At 38.4% G+C, this 22,072-nt stretch overlaps 1 protein-coding gene across 2 annotated transcripts in view; it reads right to left on the reverse strand.

The window, feature by feature from the left end:
* ATP13A3 (ATPase 13A3) overlaps positions 1 to 22,072 on the reverse strand; it is a 92,286-nt gene extending 70,214 nt beyond the window's left edge. Inside the window, exons 1-3 of one of the 2 annotated variants that reach the window (XM_082683387.1) lie at positions 21,881 to 22,072; positions 21,566 to 21,762; positions 20,763 to 20,806 (exon numbers count right to left, since the gene is read on the reverse strand). The gene's annotated coding sequence lies outside the window, so the exon portion shown is untranslated. Of the gene's footprint in view, positions 1 to 7,654; positions 7,683 to 20,762; positions 20,807 to 21,565; positions 21,763 to 21,880 lie in introns of those variants that run through there. The other variant, XM_082683388.1, reaches the window with a different exon arrangement.

Consider the following 22,072-nt stretch of genomic DNA (forward strand, 5'->3'; position numbering starts at 1 on the left):
ACATTAAATATGAACAGTAATTAAAAGGCAGGATTGTGGTTTTATTTTTCAAAAGCAAGGCTGCAGAGGCACCTCGGTGGCTCAGTTGGTTAAGTGTCTGCGTCTTGATTTCAGCTCAGGTCATGATCTCTGGGTTATGAGATCCACCTGCTTTGGGCTCCATGCTCAGCAGGGAATCTGCTTGATATTTTCATTCTCTCTCTCTCTCTCTCACTCTCCCTTTGCCCCTCTCTCTGCTTTCTCTCTAAAATAAATAAAATCTTTAAAAAAAAAAAAAAAGAGCAAGGCTACAAATATATGTTACCTATAAGAAACGCAACCTAAAATAAAGGCACAGTAGGCTAAAAGTTAAAACAAAATATACTGTGCAAGTACTATTCAAATTAAAGCTTCAATAACTGTATTAATATCAGCCAAAGGAGACTTCAAAGCAAAGAATATTATCAGAGACTTAAAAAAATATATTACCAGGGATGTAGTCATTTCATAACGACAAACGGGTTAATAGAGGGACATAAAACCATAATCCTAAACATGTATACATTTAACAGATCTTCGAAATACACAAAGGACACAGAAGATCTGAACAACATTGTCAGTCAAATTGGTCCCAACTGATATTTACAGAACACTCTACTCAGTGCAGAAAAATATACATTCTTTTTACATATGCACAGAACATTCACCAAGAAAGACCACATTTCGGGACATAAAACAGATTCAAGTCATACAAAGTTGTAAAAACAATAGAATTAACTTAGAAACCAGTAACAAAAAGATAGGTAGAAAAGCCTTAATACCTAGAAACAAAATACACTCGTAAAAAATCCATGTGTCCGAAATCAATAGGGAAATTACAAAGTATTCTGAACTGAGTAACACTGAGGACATATCAAAATTTGTGGGATGCAGCTAAAACAGTATTTAGAAATTATCTATAGCACTAAATTCCAAAATCTGCAAGAAGAAATGCCTAAAATCATGACCTCAGCATTGGCCCTAAGGAAGTAGAAAAAGAACAGCAAATTACACCCACAGCAAGCACCAAAGAGAAACTGATAAAATTCACCGTCGAAATCAATGAAATAAAAAACAGTAAAATGGAGTAAAATCAATGAAACCAAAGGCTTTTTCTTTTGAGATTGACAAAAGTGATCTTTTCTAGTAAGACTCAAAAAGGGGAGGAAGGCAGCACAAATTACCAATATCAGGAAGACGAGAGAAGACATTACTACAGATTCTGCAAATATCGCAAGTATAATCAAGGAATGTAAGGAACACTTTACACCAATACATGAACTTTTCTGCAGGTCTGAACCTACTTCCAAATAAAAAATTTTTTTAAATTTTAAAATTTTAAAACCTCTCTATCCGTCATGGGAGTGCCCCAGGTTAGTAATTGCTACAGCTGAGTTAAAAGGTGAATGTAATAGGTATATGAGAGTTCATTATACTATAATCTTCTTTTTTTTTTAATCTTCTTGTTTTTTAACATGTAAAAATTGTAATAGAAGGTGTTTTTAAATAAATAAAAGTCACCCATCTGAAACTTTTAGACAGAAAAACATTTTCAGAAGATACTCATTTCTGGCACCAAAGGCCATTAATCTTAAGAACTCTGACTCTATAAATCTCAAAACCACTGACCTAACTGATCATATACCAGGCATTATGCACAGTCTCTCACTGCTGAGTTTTGACTCATTCTTCTTCACTTTTTTCTTTTCTCCTCTGCCTAGAAATAGAGATGTACTTCTACACGTTTGTAAATCCTAATTTTCCAATGAAGAATGTATTAGATGAATAAGCATGTGTTTATAATTTTAGAAAAAGAATTACCATTAATATTCAATGTGTTCATTAACTTCATGTACTTACAACTATTTAAAACCTTTTTGCCAAACACATCTCGACAGAGCTCACCTCAGTCTGACACAGCTGTATTATCAACTCATCCTCCAGAGTTAAAAAGTGACCACAGCAAAAAAATACTGCAGTAATTTTTTAAACAATCTATTTGTAATGTTTTTCTAAATTTAATTCTTGACCATTTTATCTCATTACTCTTTTTATAAGTGTTATTGCTCTAAAATTTAACTTACTTTTTAAGGCAAAACTATTAAATCTTACCAAATTTTACCAAACTAGAGGCATTAAAAATAATTTAAATAAAAAGTTGCACTAAAAACTATCGGTTATTATTCTCTTTGAGCACACTATACCACATAGAAAATTATCAAGACTTCACCTAGACTTTCACATAAACTTTTAATAAAAATCCAGTAAGACAATAATTGCAACAGCTTATGTTTAACATATAAATATATATTTAAATTCTAAAAAACATGTACATAACAGAAAGCCTCTAATATTTCTGGCTAAAGATAAAAACCTATATATTTTAAATGATATTTCCTACTAAGATGAAAAAAACACATATTAAGCTATTCTACCATGTATCTATCTAGAACATTTGAAGCATTAATATAGAACTTCTGAAATCCATTTAACTTTCTGAATAAAACTATTGTAGCTTGCAGGAGTCTATGTTTTTTAATCAAGTCAATTTCTAGATCATAGGAAACAAAGAAATTTTTCTTACCAAAAGCACTATATCGTCATTCTTCCCAACTGCTGTATCAGCACTTTCAAAAGCTGGCTATTAATAATAAAAATAAAACTAAGCATAAAAATCCATTTGGATGAGAATTTTCTGCCAAATATTGTTTGATTCTTTGTGAACTGCTTTCAAAATGATTAAGATATTAAAATTTAGGATTTTTAAATTCACTGACTTTAAATGGGTTTTCAGAAGATATACCCTGTGCCACTGGTAGAGCTACTATTGAGTAAGTCCCATCTAGCCAGTACACTGAAGTCCCAATTCCACAGTGCATGCCTCAGCCTTGATCTTATCTAAACAGCAAGGAGCTCATAGGCCATTGTGCTTAACCAAACCCTTCCTTGCATTTACAATGAACATGATTTTTTGTGTGAGTAAAAAACAGCAGCAGAGGACAAAGTGAAGCTATCAGGAATATATCTCACTATATCAAATGTGAATTCTTGGACATTTACTTATTTTTTTCACATTATATAATTACTAAGAACCATCTGTAGTGTTCTAGGATAAGAGTCATATCTCATTTCCTAAAACAAGAGGAGTTGGCCTCAACAGGCACAGAAATCCCCAAACCTCTAAGCCATCTTTGCATCAGACCAAGGTTTCTTATTAGCTGGAACAACAGTTTTATAGTAGTCTGCATATAGAAGGTTTTCTTTAAGGATATTCCATGTACCTACCCAGAATTACCAAGTTGGTAATTTCACAAGGTGATTTAGAGTGTGATCTATAACTCAAGTAAAATTTCAAGTAGTTATTTTGAATAACACACATTATTAGTTTTTTACTTGAGTATTTGCCCAGCTCAGAGAGAAAGAAGTAAAAAACTAAAATTTAAAATGTATTACTCAAAATTCACAAAACTAAGTTATTCTGAAAAATTCTTAAATAATCTTTTTTATAGTTTATAACATATACTCTGCAGTTTTAGAAATTAAAACTACATTAAGATTTGGGGGACACTTTGTGGTGCACGGGTGCCACCGTTGGTTAAGTGTCTGACTCTTGGTTTCAGCTCAGGTCCTGATTTCAAGGTCATGGGATTGAGCCCCACGCCCAGTTCACTCAGCAGAGTCTGCTAAGACTTTCTACGCCCGCCCCTCTCCTCTGCTCACTCACACATTTGTGAACTTTCTTCTCTCTCTGAAATAAATAATCTTAAAAAAAAAAAAAAAAGAAAAGGACTTTGTGGGCCACCCTGCATTGTTGAAAGACAGAATGAACATCCTACTTGGCTCTGTAGTTCTAGATTTTTTTCCAAGACTTAAACATGCCTAGCCATGTTAAACAGAAATTTGACAAACCCACCTTTAAGGACCATTCAGCAGAAGATTTTTTAAAGATCCTGAAGTATAAACAATCCAGCCAGCACTCTGAATATTATTTCACTGTCAAATCTGTAGCATCCACAGCAACTAAGATAACCTTCTGTAATTCAAAACCAGTTCTCCCTCTGAAATAAAAAGTACCCTAAAACATATAATATCCTTAATCTACTCACTGAACCACCTCAATTTTAAAAAGCTATACAAATATTTGTATAGAAGAATTTTTTAAAAAACTCAATCCCCTAACTATAGAAATCAAATTGTCACAACTCTTTATGAGGGCAAAACCTAACACTTCAAGTCAGCTCCTAACAATAAGAATGACATAATATAATTTAATGAATACATGGAAATTTTACAAGGATACCAGCTAAATTTTAACAAAGCTCTAGTGAATACCCATTTTATCACTTCCCATCTTGAACTTTCTCTTATAATGCATGCTTTTGTTTCTGTGTTTAGGCTTAAGGAAGACCATTGTACCAAATATACACCAAACCAAGACTATTTACATTTGTGAAGTGCAGTCTTTGTATAATTATGCTTTTTTGTATGTTACAAAACAATGCCATAGCTAAAACAAAATAAGTTATAACTAGGAAAAATAATGTAATTATCTGCCTTAGGATCAATATTAGAAACATTAAGAGTTACAACTTAGCCCACACTACAACACACTTACATACATCTTTATCACTTTTATTAAATACCCTATTTAACAAATCAACCCTTTTATTCAGAGAAAACTCCATGTGTGGTCAGAGTGTCATCTTAGGTGAAACAGTGGCTTTGAGTATTAGTCAACTGCAAAAGTATTTAATTAGTAAAAATGGGAAAAAGTAGCTTTGGACTAATGACTAGTATCTGTGTTTTAACTTTTGCTTTGTAAAAATGGAAATGTGTAAAAATTCTTTTATATACAACATAACTGCATGTTTTAAATGTCTACTTACATGAGAGATTCTCATTTATTGAAGCTAGTGTGATCATAAAACTTCTAAATTTCCTCTTAAATCCTCCTCATGTATATAACTTTTCAAAACTTCATATTCAAGGACTGAGAGTTACAAAAGTATTATAACTGTTAAAATGATTTCAAAATCTTACCATCTATTATGAAAAGTGCTGTACCAGGATTAGGAAATAGTAGATAACATCACTGTGATAAGACCAGTCCTACAGACTGAATATTCAAAACAGGGAGAAGGCCTAGAAAGAAAACTGGCTTCTAACCCCCTAGATAATCAAAAACAAAAAAAAATTGGAAACAGTGGCCAGTAGTGGTGACAGTATTGCAGAGTGAGAATAAGGGAGAGACTTTAGTGCTTTTTTTAATGTTTTTACCATCTACACATATTAATATTTTTAAATAGTTAAAGAAAGGCTGAGCATATGTATAACTTCTAATTCTACTGTGCTTGGCCAACCTTGGGTGTGAAACTTGTAGGAACCTGCAAAACACTTCATAGTGCTCTATCAAACCATTCCAGATTATTTGGATCTCTCTAAATTAGGTCTCTTTACCCCAGGCAAGATAAAGTGGTGATTTTGAAGTCCCCCTTAACAAGTACATTTCTAGTAAGTGACAGTGTGATTATATTTATTTTTGTACAACCCCTCCAAATTTTGGCTCCACTAGGGAAAAGTAGCAGCCACTCACACACCATAAAATCGCAGCAAACCCTAAATTATTTAATCAAATTAATCCATCTAAAAAATTAATCCACCTACAAGCGTTAAGTAAGTATATATATGCCATGTTCGTTATTATATTAGGAACTGTAGGAGATAAACAATTTTACCCCAAAATACAAAAAAAAAGGGGGGGGGGGAGAAAGAGAGAGAAAGAGCATACAAATCAAGAGTCAAGGTTTAACTTGTTTTTAAGACAATTCAACATGAACTATTTTGCAAGTTCCTTCACCTGTCATGATTTCAATTTCTTCTCCACTGAAATGAGGCAGTTGTAATAGGCTGTATGATTCATTCCAACTATGAAAGTTTTGACCTACAGTAAGTATTGGTTCTGTATGCATCTTGTTGTTACACTCTTTCACCACTAGGTGATGTTCCAACATTGGTATGGAAAAGGGCTGACAGTTTTCAGTAACCTTAACAGAAAAGCTGTGGATCAAAAGTGATTATGAGAAGTTACAAGATTTGTTGTTGTTTAGTATGACTGGAGATACTAATCTGGGAAAGCAGCGGTTGGCTAAATAATACAGCCTCTGTTTCATGTGTCTCAATGGAAAAATAAGACACAAACACAAAACAAATGATAACGGTGGTAGAGAGAAGAGAAGGCAGGTATGTTATTATTGCCTTTACAAAGATTACTCCCAAGTTCACAGTTGTCTAAAACTAGAATTTAGGGATTTTATAATGTTGTGAAGGAAGGGAGGGAGAATAGTAACAAAGAGCACATGAACCTATCTGAGAACAAGATGAGGTGAAGTATAAAATTATGTGGTAAAATTACTACTTGCTCATTAAACTGGTGGGGGTGGAGAGGAGCACCCCTTTTCACTGTTACAAGTGAATGTGAAGGCATATGGGTGGTTTAGTTGGTTAAGTGTCCAACTCTCAATTTAGGCTCAAGTTATAATCTCAGAGTCGCGATACTGAACCCTATGTTACACTCTGTGCTGGGTGTGGAGCCTGCTCATTAAGATTCTCTCCCTCTCCCCTACTGCTCCCTCCGTAAGAAAAGGAAAGGGAAAAAAAAAAAAAAAAAAGAAGTGAATCTGTTCTACATTTTTGGAAAACCAACAGTATATTAGAATTTAATACTCCAACACTTTGATCCAACAATCCCAATTAAAAATCCATGTCACATGTACATATATAAACATGTTACCATTCATTAACTGTTTCTTCAAACTCATGAAATAGAGTACATGAGTTTTGTGCTTTGAGGGTAAGAGGGGTACTTACATGCAGAAACACCTAACTGAAACAAGTTTTAAAGCAAGCACTAAAGAAACTGTTTGGCACTTAATACAGTAAGGAATTGACAAATCTAGAGTTCTAATAACAGCCTGTATAAACAACCTAAATTGGTAAGTGAGCTTAACTGCCCAAATAAAAGCTACACTTTTAAATTTAGAAGATAAGCATTTCTGTTAAGCAATGTATTAATTAATGTTTCTTCCACTGTAATGCCAATTAGTGATTATTTCTTCTAAAATGTAATAGTGGTTTTTTTACCTTTTTTGAAGATTTTATTTATTTATTTGTTTATTTATTTGTCAGAGAGAGTAAGCAAGAGAGAGCACAAGCAGGCAGAGTGGCAGGCAGAAGCAGAGAGGGAAGCAGGCTCCCTGCTGGATAAGGAGCCTGATGTGGGACTCGATCCCAGGACTCTGGGATCACAACCTTAGCCGAAGGCAGCAGCCCAACCAACTGAGCCACCCAGGCGTCCCTAAAATGTAATACTGTTAATCTAAATCCCTAATAACTTGTTGGACATTTCAATCAGCAATTTAAAATTAAAATCTGGGGGGGATGGGATAACCGGTTGATAGGCATTAAGGAGGGCACATAATGTGACAAAAGGTCATATAATATAACACTGGGTATTATACCCAACTAATGAATCACTAAACACTACACCAAAAACTAATGATGTATTGCCTAACATGAATTTAAATTAAAAAATAATAATAATAGTAAAATTAAAATTCAAACATTCAGGGGCAGGTACCTGGCTGGCTCAGTCGACAGAGCATGCCTAGAGCATGCAGCTCTTGATCTTGGAGTCTTCTGTTCAAGCCCCACACTGGGTGGTAGAGCTCACTTTAAAAAACAATAATAAATAAAATTTCAACATTCATCAATTCTAGGACTCATATTATCCACATGGTTGCACAGAAGCCAGGATATAGTTTATATAAAACCTTATAGTTGCTATTGGCAGATGACCATCATTATGCAGTGGTCACTGCATGCACTGCTTCAAGTTAGTCTCAACTTTGCACAGTACTGTGTCATTTCAGCTGAGCAAAGTACATTGTTGGTAGCACAGTGCTGAGCTGAAATTGTTGATTAAAGGTACTGAAAAAGATTACACTGCAGCTGCATTCTGAAACAAAAATAATAGTGTACACAAATAGGTACCCAATCAGAGCAGCAAAGTGCAGAGGAACGGCTTGGAGGAGAAGGGGTGGGGGTGGTTAGGGAAGAGTCAAAAGGGGGGGGCAAAAAAGCGGGAAGAAAACCCTATAGAAAATTATATTCTAAGTCCTAAGAAGTATGTTAAGAAGGTACACCCAGAATCCAGAGATTTTCATTTTTCTTATTAACAGCAAAACCCAAAATATTTTTTCTTTATTGACTCAGCAAGATTCACTTCAGGATTACTGTATTGTGTTGGAAAGAAAGCAAAATTAGTTTTACTTCTCATCTGTACTACACTGTGGTTCACATTTTATTTTTCCAGACATGATGAAGGCCTGAACCTGACCACAAAGGAAGCACAAAATCACTAGGAAGTTATTCTGTACAAAAAGTACAATCCTGCTAATTTACAATTATAATTGACAGGCACTTCAATCACCTTTTTAAAATTATGTGAATTTATCTTTTTCCACTCTATTCCTTTTCCCCAGTTGAAACCTACCCACACTGACTCAGCTTATAAAGGCAGTGCAAAGCCCTTAACCTCTGCATTCAACAAATATTTCAAAAACACACTTTAAATCACTGTTGAAGAGAATAATGGCCCTACCCATGGTACAATCATCACAGAAATCTGAACTTTCTCTCTCACTTCCTATGGTCCTTCTGTAATCAACTATCCAGGATTTAAAAAAAAAAAAAAAATCAATGCATTTGGGTATTATACCAAACGTAACAAAAGTAACTGACATTCATACAGCGGTTTTTAGTTTACAAAACACTTTTACAGGGCTTTTCTACTTTACTTACCAGTTTTCAATCAATATCCTCTTTTAAAAACAGGGAAAAAATCTTCATTTAATCAAAATTAGCATTTTTGACTTTCCCACAAAGTCAAGCACGAGGTGACTTTATATCAAAATGCCTTACCAACAAATTAAGGAATTAACATGCAGACAGCACCATCTTTCAAGGGTCTATTTTTCAAAAATTCATTTGATAGTCAAATGTAGTTGAAATACTGACTAGGTTCCCAAGATGACCCACAAATGACCTTTCACCTCCCACAATTCTGCTAAATTATACTTCATACTACAATAGCCTGGATCATAAGGCAGGCAGCCAGGTAACCAAGTTTCTACTTCCTCTGCCCACATCTTTATTATTAATATTCTCCAAGCCTCCACATCCTCTGCCCAGTACTTAATTATTAATATTCTCTGGCCTTCTCTCTATATAACAACAAAAAGGGCCAAGAGGGGCTCCATTGACCCATCTACAGTGAAAACTGCCCAGAGCTGACAATCAGTGTTTTCAGCACTAATCTCTCGAGGTCCAGACCCACAGATATAAACATCAACCGAACATGTTTACATGGTTACAACTAAAATTCAACAGATTCATTTTATCTTTCTTCCAAACCCACCCCCCACCACAAACCATTCCCTCTACCCCTTCAATGAATAATATGATTTGCTAAAATTCCATGCCAGGATTTTGGAAGTCATCCCAGACTCCTTCCTACCCCACAAGGAGGTACTTGCCATCGTATCTGCCTTTCTCACACCCACCCCCCCATGCCTGGCTCCAATGGCACTGCCCCAACTCAGGTCCTGATGCCCTCTCTAGTCTCCCTCATTCATATCAACATATAATCCAGACATGATCATTTCTCTGCTTAAAATTTCAGTAGCTTCCCATTGTCTGCAGCAGCATTTCCCAAACTGGCAAAAGTCCCTCCAAAATAAAAATTTGAAAAAACATCCCTGGCTCATATAAATTGAAGAAATATACGGGATTAAGCAAAACTGAACAATCCTCTTACTAGCAAAACACTAAAAGTCTAGGGTACTTGTATGGCTCAGTCAGTTGAGCATCTGACTTCAGCTCAGGTCTTGATTTCCAGGTCCTGGGATTGAGTTCCAGTTGGGGCTTTCTGCTCAGTAGGGAGTCTGCTTCGCCCTCTCCCTCCACTTCTCTCCCCTGCTCATGCTCTTTCTCCCATCCCCCCTCAAATAAATAAATTAAATCTTAAAAAAAAAAAAAAAACACTTTAAATTCTGACAATGCACAATACTATGTGCTTTCCTACCACAGAGAAGTAAAGTAGGAGAGTAAGAGAGAGAGGCCCAACTACGCTACAAGGACAAAGTTACAACTAAACAGACATGTAATACTCTCCAGAATGTGGCCCTGCCTTGTTGTCACCACCACCTGCCTTTCACCAATGTTTATCATTCTCCTCTTACAAACCTTGCATTCCATCTATATACAACACATTTGTAATACCTCTAAGGGCTACTGTTTCCTGACTCCATTCCTTTACATACATTGTTCCTTCTGTCAAGAATGCCCTTCCCTAACAGTGTGGCTGCAAAGCTCTTGTAAGTCCTTCCATACCCTGCTCAAGTTTGTTCTCCACCATGCTTTGACTGTCCTTTCTACCTTCCAGCAGAGGATAGCTCCCATCTTTGTCTCTTCTTGTAAGAATCAGAACATTTGTCTCACAATGCTGGACTTACAGACTAAAAACCTTAAAGGCTGAAAACCAGGCCAGTACCAAGCAATGAGGAATGAATGAAGAAACAGAGCAAGACAAGGGGTGTGAAGAAAAAATAGTTGGCTTTCTGCGTTAAATTTCACAAGTACATATTGTCTTTGGCATGCTCCACACTCATCCCAATGCCTTTTTCCAACTCTCCCAATACCCTCTCCTAGGTTCCTTGGTGACTTCATGTAACCGGACACAAAACCTCCATCTACAACGCTATGTTCTTCAGTATCAACTCCTTCTTCAACAGTCATTCTGCTCAGAAATTAATACATAAATAAGTTATAACTTCTCAAAGCTGAGAAACAGAAGATAAATCTCCAAATAACAAAACAAAAGAACTAGGGAGGAGGTGCGGAGAGTGGGCATCATAATTCTACCATCCTTCCATATAAAAGTCTCGGAGTATTCCTGACTGGGCTTCCCTCAGTGTTCTCACTCTCCACTACATCCACTCCTGCACAGCAGCAGCGATGGGCACTACAGGCAGAAAACAGAGCTAGAACGAGTGCTACTGCCATCCTCTGGGCCACCCATTCTTGGAATGAAAAGCTTTGTTCATCTGAGAGACCATATATGACCAACTTCTCATTACTGGACAGAGAAGTCTCACTAACATGTTCTCCAATGAACTTAAAACAGTGCCTTTATCCTAGCGAAACAGTATCTTGAAATAAACCTACACCATTACTTGACTTAGGAAAAAAGCCAATGTTGCCCAAGTATCCGAACAATTCAGAATAGAACTATAAATACTAAGCTAGCATTTAGCAAAAATTATTATGGCTTATCACTGTTTCTGACTTCATAGAAAGCCATGTTGTACGAAGTCACTCTCTGGGGAGCCTGAGTGGCTCACTCTGTTAAGCACCTGCCTTTGGCTCAGGTCATGATTTCAGGGCCCTGAGATCGAGCCCCATGTTGGGTTCCCTGCTCAGCGGGGAGCCTGCTTCTCCCTCTCCTTCTACCCCTCCCCCCAGTTTTTGTGCACATATGCCTACACTCTCTCTCTCTTAAATAAATAAAACCTTAAAAAAAAAAAAAACTATCTACATGTGCCAAATACTATGCTAAATGCTGGAGATTATATCCCTTGACCTATATCCCTTGACCTAAGACCTGAAAGGTGGGAAATTCATCAGACAAAGAGGCACTAAAAAGAGGGGAAATAACAGAGGCATGGAATCCAAGCAGAGGAATTACCACAGGCAGAAGCAGTGAGGTGAGGGGTGGGGGCAGGGGGATGAGTTTAACAGCTGATGGGCATGAAGGAGTATACCTGCCATGAGGAACACCAAATGATATATGGATTCATTGAATCACTGTACCATACAGCTGAAATTTTTTTTTCAAGATTTTTATTTATTTGACAGAGAGAGAGATCACAAGTAGGCAGAAAGGCACACAAAGAGAGAGGGGAGCAGGGAGCCCGATGCAGGGCTTGATCCCAAGATCCTGAGATCATGACCTGAGCCTAAGACAGAGCCTCAACCTACTGAGCCACCCAAGCGCTCCTTAACTGGAATTAAAATAAAAACTTAAAAAAAAAAAAAAAGTACTCAGGTGAGAAATCCTAGAAAACGTCATGAATACAAGTTAAACCCGCTAGGAACACAGGGTAGTCTCTAGCAAACAGCTAGAAATGGAGCTAAAAACATGGGACAGGATCAGATTGCCTGATATAATAAAGATATGATAAAGATATGGATTAACTTGCATGTGATGAAGATTCTGAATTTTTTTCAACTGAAAAAGACCAAAGTCCATACCAATGGGGCCATATTCCAAATACAATATGAATGGTGTCTTCGGGACTTGTACAGTGCAGCAGCACTGTGTTCACCTGCTAGACTGTTTACCTTCAAGATGCCAGAACTCATTCATCAACATATAGCCAACATCTAGCCCTGTGCTTGGCACATACAGGAACTAAAAAAAAATACTGAATAGTTAAATTTGCCAACGCAATCCTGAAGGCATAACCAAGAGGCCCTAACCAGGCTTGCTTCCTTCCTTCCTGCCTGCCTATAAAAATCACAATTCTTGGGACGCCTGGGTGGCTCAGTTGGTTGGACGACTGCCTTCGGCTCAGGTCGTGATCCCGGAGTCCCGGGATCGAGTCCCACATTGGGCTCCCAGCTCCATGGGGAGTCTGCTTCTCCCTCTGACCTTCTCCTCGCTCATGCTCTCTCTCACTGTCTCTCTCTCTCTCAAATAAATAAATAAAATCTTTAAAAAAAAAAATCACAATTCTTATGTACCACAATAATTGATAATTGCCACAAGTTTTAAGGGAACATGAAGAAAGGCCCTTCACCACAGGCTGCATTGGAGGTAAGAAAGGATTTGGGGTGTGGGGGTGGAACACATTAAGATGCTTCTAAACCTAACTAAATTAAGCACTTTGTTGTTCTCACCAAAAACTGAACAGAAAACAACTGTGGGTTAGTTAAAACTTACTCATCAATGAACTCTAAGGCAGTGGTAGTAACTCTAAAAAATCTATTTTCATATCAAAAAGATCCATGAAATAAAAATCCATTTTAACAGAATTTGTTGGGTTAAAAGATTTTATTTATTTTTGCGTGCACACGAGCTGGGTGGGGGGACAGTGCGGGTAGGGCAGAGGGAGAAGCAGAATCCTCGATGAGCAGCGAATCCGATGCAGGGTTCGATCCCAGGACCCTGGGAACATGACCTGAGCTGAAGGCAGACGCTTAACCGAATGAGCCACCCAGGTGCCCCTATTCTTCCAAATATTTAAGTGCTCCAGACAAAATTAGGCTACTTGCCTGCAGTACCTTACATTTAACTTAGCAAACTGAATCACATTATTACAACTGGCATTAAATAAGGATTCCATCTCTTATGCTTGGTGAAACAGTAGGGCAAAAAAATTTAAGAGAAACTTGAGGAAATCAAGGCCAAAACTAAATTACAAATGAGCTTAGAAAACCAATGGCTTAAGAAGTTAAGGCGCTGGGGCACATGGGCTCAGTTAAGCTAAGACTCTGCCTCAGGCCCAGGTCATGATCCCAGAGTTACAGGATGGAGCCCCACATTAGTCCAATCAGGCTCTCTGCTCAGCAAGGAGTCTGCTTCTCCCTCTCCCTTTGTATGCACACTCACTCATGCATATGCACGCACTCTCTCTCTCACTCTCTCAAGTAAATAAAATCTTAAAAAAAAAAAAAAAAAAGAAGAAGAAGAAGAAGAAGTTAAGGCATAATCTAAAGCTGGACGAAACATCTTTGGTCTTTTTGAAGAACCGGTGACCCACATTTAAAGCAATCAATCCAAAGGCCAGAGAAATAAAATAAAATTTCAAATATTCCTTTTAAAGAAAAGATGTAGACACATTTCACTAACAAGTATTTTCTATTGTTTTATTTTTATTTATTTTTATTAACCATTATTTTTAAATAAGGCACATGAAAGTCTATTAAATAAACCTAATTTAACATATTTTTACATTTTATAATGTGACCAGGAAGAGAGAGAATCAGTAACAGTAACACAGAGGATGGGGGGAAATGATACACCCAGAGACAGAAAGGGGAAGACAAAAATACACATAAAATGTACATTAGAGATATATGAGGTTAACAGCTTGAGCCTTTTAGGATGCTGTTCCCAAAGATGCAAAATCATGGTATCTTTACATGAAAAGCCTGAGTACAACACTATGTCATTACTGCCTGCTGCTCTAGTTAAAATAAAACAGGCAGCAATTTTCAATCCCACCCCCACACATTACTATCTCTCTCTCTCTCTCTCTCTCTCACACACACACACACACACACACACACACACACAATACTTGTTCTGAATACATTAAATGTTATTAAACCAATAATAGTACATGACCATTTACTGAGCCTCTTATCCTCACAATTCTCTAAGGTAGCTTTCATTCCCTCCATTTGTCAAATGAAGAAACTAAAAAAGGTTAAGTAACTGGAACCCAACTACAGAGCTAGTGATGAGTCTGGAACTCAAGTCACTTGTATATGGCTCTGAAGCCCACATTTTAACCACTATACCATGCCAATTCCCCAGACATCTTTAGCCACTATTACATTTATTTTTAATCTTTTAAAGATTTTTATTTATTTAATTGACACACAGAGAGAGATCACAAGTAAGCAGAGAGAGAGGGGGAAGCAGGCTCCTTGCTGAGCAGAGAGCCCGATGCGGGTCTCGATCCCAGGACTCTGAGATCATGACCTGAGCCAAAAGCAGAGGCTTAACCAACTGAGCCACCCAGGTGCCCCTACATTTTTTTTTTTAAACTGGTGTTTTTTACTATGCTTTTCCAAAAATAATGTTAAGATTCAGGTACTTTAAATTTCATGAAAAACATCAACAACTTATACAGTTCTATCTATCATTTACTTTCAAGTAAACTCTGCACCCAAGGTGGGGCTCAAACTCACAACCCCAACATCAAGTCTCATGCTCTAGCAACTGAGCCAGCCAAGTGTTCCTATACTTCTTTTAAAATAATGCAGATTTTACTAGCAGTAAGGAAGATATTAACACTGAATATAGCTGAGTATCAATCCAGAATTACACAAAGTACAAATGGTCCCCCAATACTCCCCAATTTTATTACCTAGCCTTTTAATTATGCTAGGTTCTTTGTATGGTGTAAAATACCCAGAATAACCCTGGGGAGATAATAGATTTTCACAGATACCTAATTTCTTTCTCCATTATTCATATTGTGGACTCTTACCATATATGCATTTAACTACTCCCATTCAATTATCCGTGCTACCCGAAAAAAAAAAAACAAGAGAATACTTTAAATGATGGCAGGATGCCTGCCTTTACATCCTTGTCCCAGAGTGAACATGCAATGAAGACTATAAATTTGCTGTTCCTCAGCCAGTCTTAAGTCCCATTCACTTGTCAAAAGGTATCTCGCATAGCTAATTATGATCCCCCTCACCAAAACGGTAACCTATTTTAAAAACTGGAGGAGAAACAGGCTGTTGGAATTGAAAAACAGTATGTCAGTTAAGAACCAGTTTTCTAACATATCTTCCTAAAAGACCTTTTCAACAGTAATTTTGCCTATACAGGATTTCTACTTTAAATGAGAATTTAGGCCCATAGCCCCCACATACAAGGTATGATTTCACTTTATCCAGCTCTTTAAATTACAAAGAATTAAGAACCAAAACATGTGTCTTGTATATCAAAGTAAGTTAATAATTAATCCATTATTCATCCTATTTCACAAATGGGAAAAAGCAGAGCAACAGGGACGCTGTTAGAAGGCATGCTTGGGGCGCAGAGATGGCTCAGTTGATTAACATATGCCTTTGGCTCCAGTCATGGTTCCATAGTCCAAGGATCGAGCCTCACATCGGGCTCCCTGCTTGGCAAAGAGTCTGCTTCTCCCCACCCCCGCCTTCAAGCTCGCTCTCCCAATCACTCTCTCTCTCAAATTAATAAATAAAATCTTCTTAAAAAGAAGAAGAAGGCACACTAGATACATGTGGGAACTATTCCATGATTTATTTTAAAATAAAATAAAAATGTAGTAAAAGTCTGTCATGTGGGACACCCGGGTGGCTCAGTCAGTTAAGTGTCTGCCTTCGGCTCATGTCATGATTTTGGGTCCTGGCACAGAGCTCCAAATCAGGATCCCTGCTGCTTCTCTCTCTCCCTCTGTCCCTCCCCCAGTTCGTGCTCTCTAATAAATAAAATCTTAAAAAAAAAAAAAAAAAAAAAAGGCTGCCACGTAATCAAAAGCAGTCCTTAACACTGGTTCTCAGTAGGGGAAAACAAAACAAAACAACAGTGAGTAGTGAGATAAGCCATTACCAGAGTACAAAACCAAGCCAAGAATGGAAAGAATAACCTACCGACAAACACTGTCTAACCCCAGGTCCTTTACTGGCACGCTATCGCTTATTCTCCACACGTTTCCTTTTCTGTGAAAAGAAGAGACTAGTCTATCACCTATCTGTGACCATTTACCATATTTGTTTTTCAATCTCACACTTCATTATTTCAATATCCAAATCACAAATTCCTTGTGAAGAAAACAGGTAAAAACCAAATAAAATAGAGGAGTCAATTAATCTAGCTTGCTATCAGAGGTAGAACTTTCATACCACCCACCTCAAAACAGATACAAATATTTTTATTTTTTTCGAGATTTTAAGTAATCTCTACACCCAACGTGGAGCTCAAACTTAGAACCCCAAGATCAAAAGTTGCATGCACCACCAACTGAGCCACACAGGCATCCTCTAATATTTTTATTTAAAGCTTCTGAGAAAATCTACATACATCATCAAGTTCCACATCATGTAATCAGTAAATTCTACAGTTAACTCACTTTTCTCAGAAATTCATTTTCTTACCTGAGTATCAATAGATCATTTAAAAGCATGAGGGTCAGCAAAGAGAGGAATTTCAATTAAGAGATTGATTACAAGTCACTTAATTCATACACATACACAAATACACAGGGGAGTACTTCTTATTGGATTCTGAGTTCATACTAGTATTAGTGGTCTTGGGTGACAGGAAGAAGTAAAACATGCATCTTCATCTATACCCTCAAAGAAACAAGTCTCTATGGAGCTCTGTTTCCAAAGATCTATATGGCCTCTTCCACTGGGGAGACTGTGGTAGACTCCTTTTTTTAATTCGGCCCTCTTGTAGTTTGCTATTTGAGTTAATGTTTTACTAGTCAGACCTAACAAAGGCCCCATTATGAGCCTTTTGGTCTAAGGTGTTACCAGATCCTCTGTTGGGACAGTTCTCTCTAGAGAGAACTAGAGAGAACTCTCTAGAGAGAACTGTCCCATGGAAACTCTTCAGCAATCCACACCCTCACGTTCTCAGACATTTGACTATCTGATCAACTTTCCCCTTCATTCATTCCATCTTCCCCATCCTGACTAATGTGTTTTTTAACTAATGATTACAAAAGCAGTGATTTTTTATTACCATTCATTCATGACATTTCACATCATCTCTACTTTTTTTCATCATCTCTGGTTTTAATCTTACTAATATAAATCTTTGGTGGGTTGTTTTGTTTTTTAATTAGAGAGAGGGCCCAACACAGGGCTCAATCTCATTACCCTGAGATGACAACCTGACCAAAATCAAGAGTTGGACACCTAACAAACTGAGCCACCCAGGCACTCCACTAATAACTAATGGTTTTTTTTAATTTTTTTATTTTTTAATAAACATATAGTGTATTATTAGCCCCAGGGGTACAAGTCTGTCAGTTGCCAGGTTTACACACTTCACAGCACTCACCATATCACATATCCTCCCCAATGTCCATAACCCCACCACCAACAAATTTTTTTAACTCATGGCTTATATAATCACTAGTTACCATTAAGTCTAGGACATTCTACCCTACAGATACCACCTACTTTTCCCCAATTAAATAAACCCAGAACTTTTACTTTTTTACATAAATCTTAAAAGATGTGCTTTAATTCCAATGCTCTTTTCTTTCTCTATCTCAAAAAATGAAGTCAACAAAATTCAAGTAAGGCTCTCTAACAATTATTTCCTTGCCTCTCTCATGTTTCCTGGACTAGTTAGATGGGTTAATAATTAGAACATGGTTTTAGCGACTACGGATTCATTCTCTCTATAATCCAGTTAGCTTCATTTCACACAAAATATCTCCCAAAACCAAAGATTAAATCCCATCAGCTATCTCTGGGATGCAGATTTAACTAGATGAGCTATACAGCACATTCAGAATGCATTTCATCACTGGAACAAATCTTCTGCTGATGTTAGATGTCAAGCACTAGACTATCTTCCTTTACCATACCACTATGAACTGGTTTAAGAGTGTTATCTTTAATAAATGATGAGCTACTAACTCCTATTCAACTTTTGTTCCATTCACAATATCTTCCACTTACTACATATATAGTTAATTTAGGTTACCAAATATACCAGTGGAGAGAATCCAGCATTAGACAAACCAAGTAATCAAGATCATTTTAAAATTCTATTTCTGTCTTCCCAGATTTTTAGTAATTACAACCATTATGCTGTCATTCAAGTATAAAGTTCTTACTTCCACCATTACCTGGACCATTGGGGAAAAAATAATACAGAATAAAGACAAAGTTTCACAGGATGCCCCCATATCACTGATCATGGCCCATCTCCTAGGACTGCTATTAATCTTAGGAATAATGTGTACTCACATTTTTAAAACCTCATATTCACAGTGCTTACAAGACCACCATGTTATATAAGCAGAGCTTAATTTAGTATAGGGAATAAAAAGGGGAAAGGGAGAACGTAAGTTCTCAGCTAATCCTCAAAATTCTGAGGTAAGTATTAATATTTGTTTTCAATAAAAATGAATTAGAAACCTGGTGATTCACAGACCTATACCCCTGAGGCTAATAATACATTATATGTTAATAAAAATTTTTTTTAAATTTAAAAAAAGAATTAGAAGATGATGATAATCAGGGAAGTTAAGCAACTTACAATGAAAGGGCCTCTAAAAACAGCACGAATCTAGCTCTGTTATTGTATATGACAAGCTGTTTCTGTTTCTAGGTTTACCATGTTAGCTGTCTATGACTCTGGGTAACTTAACATCTCTGAACCTCGTTTCCTCATCTGTAAAATACAGTTTAAATGAGATAATCCATGTTAAGTGTTTAATTCAAAGTTTAGTCAAAGAGCTAGTTATGGAAAGTCAAAAATCAAACTCCAGTCTGATTTCACAAGTCCGTGCTTTTTCTATATTACATTATGTTGTAGCTACCAACATATAATTATTATCCAAAATCCTTATTTGGAATACAGCACATGTAAAAAACTCATGTACCTAACTGAGACAACTTTAAGGACTAACTAAACCAACAGAAATATTTTAGCTCTAATTACTAATAAGCAAAACCACACAGAACTCATCAGAAGATAATGTTCAGACATTCAGGCTTAACAAAGCTTTGCTCTAAATACTATAAAACTATTTCCCTACCTATATAGCAATTTATTATTTTTTTTAGAGATTTTATTTATTTATTTGACAGACAGAAATCACAAGTAGGCAGAGAAGCAGGCACAGAGAGAGGAGAGGCAGGCTCCAGAGGAGTGGCAAGCTCCCTGCCGAGCAGAGTCCGATGTGGGGCTCAATCCAGGACCCTGGGATCATGACCTGAGCCAAAGGCAGAGGCTTTAACCCACTGAGCCACCCAGGCGCCCAGAGTTTATTATATTTATCTCAAATCAAACCAAATTAAAATTTTAATAACCAAGCATACCCCAAGTAAAGTATTCTCGTTGACCTAGACAAAGAAATCAGCCCTCTCACTACATAATTTGAACACTGCATCAAAATGAAGCCTGTCAACTGTATTTTCAAAATAAATTGCAACTTCATATTTTCATTTATAGCTATACTACTTATAAATTGAGACAACCAGTGTCATCACTTTTCCTACCCAATGCCCTGAGCAAAAACAAGCTTTTGTTGTTCTAACAAAGTTCAAAAATCTCACTGAACAGTCTCAGGCTCCCCTGATCTGGTACGGGATAATGCAAATGGATAGTAGCAAAAGTAAAGTTGCGTCACAATTAATAATAGACTTACTATTTGGAACTTCCAGGAACTGATCTGCATTTTAAAAAGGGTTGCTAAACCAGAATGGAATACCCAAAGAGATTTATTTTGGCATCTGTAGCCTATTCGGCAAAGCAACAATCCTCCGGAGAAAAGAATGCCATAAAATATATGTACCTTGGTAAGGAGGCTGAGATCTAACGAAAGGCAGAGCACTTTCAACTATGAAATCACCCCTTAAAAGATAAGGAAATCAAAACACCTTCACTTTAGCGACAAAGCCTTTAGAACACAGTATTCACTTTGCAATAATCTTTAACGTTCCTGCATTTCTTGGATTTTAAAAAAATTCTAACTTCTTGACTCATAGACCTAAAATAGTTATTACATACACAAATGTTCTACTCCTACAGTTCAGAATCATAAGTAGGAAACATAGGTTTCTGTTTCTAGGTTTACGACTCCATACCCGTTCATTTTGGACTAATATAACCACTAAATATAGCTTTAAGACACTGACAATTAAAAGGAGTGAATTACGTGAGTGACTCATACCTCCTATGTCCAGACACCAAGATCCAAGGATGATTCTGTCAGATCTATGGGAAGAGGAAATGATAAACACCTGTCACAAAATCTTTCCAAACTGGGAAGCCCCGAATGGAGTTATTGTCAATCTCCAATCCATTCCCCCAGCCACAACCCTGCTAAAGATACACTGCCAAACCTAACTCTGTGAAGGCAATGGGGAGAATTAAAGGCCATAAAGAGGGTGGCCACGCAAGTAATGGAGAGAACCCCGGGGTTTTTCTAGTCTTCACTTACAGAGTCAAAGTGAGAGGCCTTAACCAATTAAGAAGTCACTTTTCCTCTCTGGGCCTCACTTAGTCATCCATAAAATGCGGTGATGGCAAGAAGCTGTTACTACTCCGACGTTAAGGACGAACCCAAGATGCCTTAGGCAGCACCCGCGGAACACATCAAGCGTCCTGCCCTTCGACCACCCATCTGCCAGACTTTCTAAAAGGGCTGGACCACCATCCTTACTCCCCAGTCCCAACGCAAGCAGCGTGTCCGAACCAGGCCTTCACACCCACAACGTGTATCCCTTTTTCTCGCCTCACCTGTCCCAGGCAGACATTCCGCGGTCTCAGCGCTCCCCTCCCCATCCCACTCATCTCCCCCGGGAAGTGATGCGGGATTCTGGGCCAAGGAGCCCAGCAGAAGCTCACCTGGTACCCGACAACACCCTTCTTCTCCTTCAGCCCCCCGCCATCACCACCACCACCACCACCACCCACCTACTCTGCGACCCGCTCACCCTGCCCCCGGCGTCCCGGGAAAGCCCGACCACTCACCCGCCGCCGCTGCACCGTCTCCTCGGCGGCCTCTGGGCCGGAGCAGCCGAGGGACCGCGGGGGGCCGGGGCCCGGGCCCGCTGCTATCGCCGCCGTCGCCTCGCCTCAGCCCAGCCCCATCGCCCTCGGCGGGCGCCGGCGGCCGCGGGTCGCTCGGATTCGAGGCGCCGCTGCCGCCGCCGCCGCCGCCGCCGCCGCTGCGCGCTGCAGCTCGGGGTGAGGGGAGGGAGGCGCCGCGGCCAGGCCCTGGCTGAGCCCGGCACAGGGGTGTCCGCGCTCTCCTCCTCGGCGCCCGCGGCGGCGGCGGCTTGAAGCCGGACAGAGCGAGAACAAGGGACGGTGACGGGGGTAGGCGGGCAGGGGAGGGGGGCGGTCTGCACTCCGAAACGGCCTCCAGCCGCCAGCGACGAAGCGAACCCCCCTCCCCTCCGCCGTGGCCGCCAGATCACGCTGCGGGGAGAGCCGGCGGGCGGGGGAGCGCGCGGCAAGCTCGGGACTCCCGCGCCC

The sequence above is a fragment of the Mustela nivalis genome (assembly GCF_964662115.1).
Source record: "Mustela nivalis genome assembly, chromosome: 1".
In the NCBI taxonomy this organism is placed as follows: domain Eukaryota; kingdom Metazoa; phylum Chordata; class Mammalia; order Carnivora; family Mustelidae; genus Mustela; species Mustela nivalis.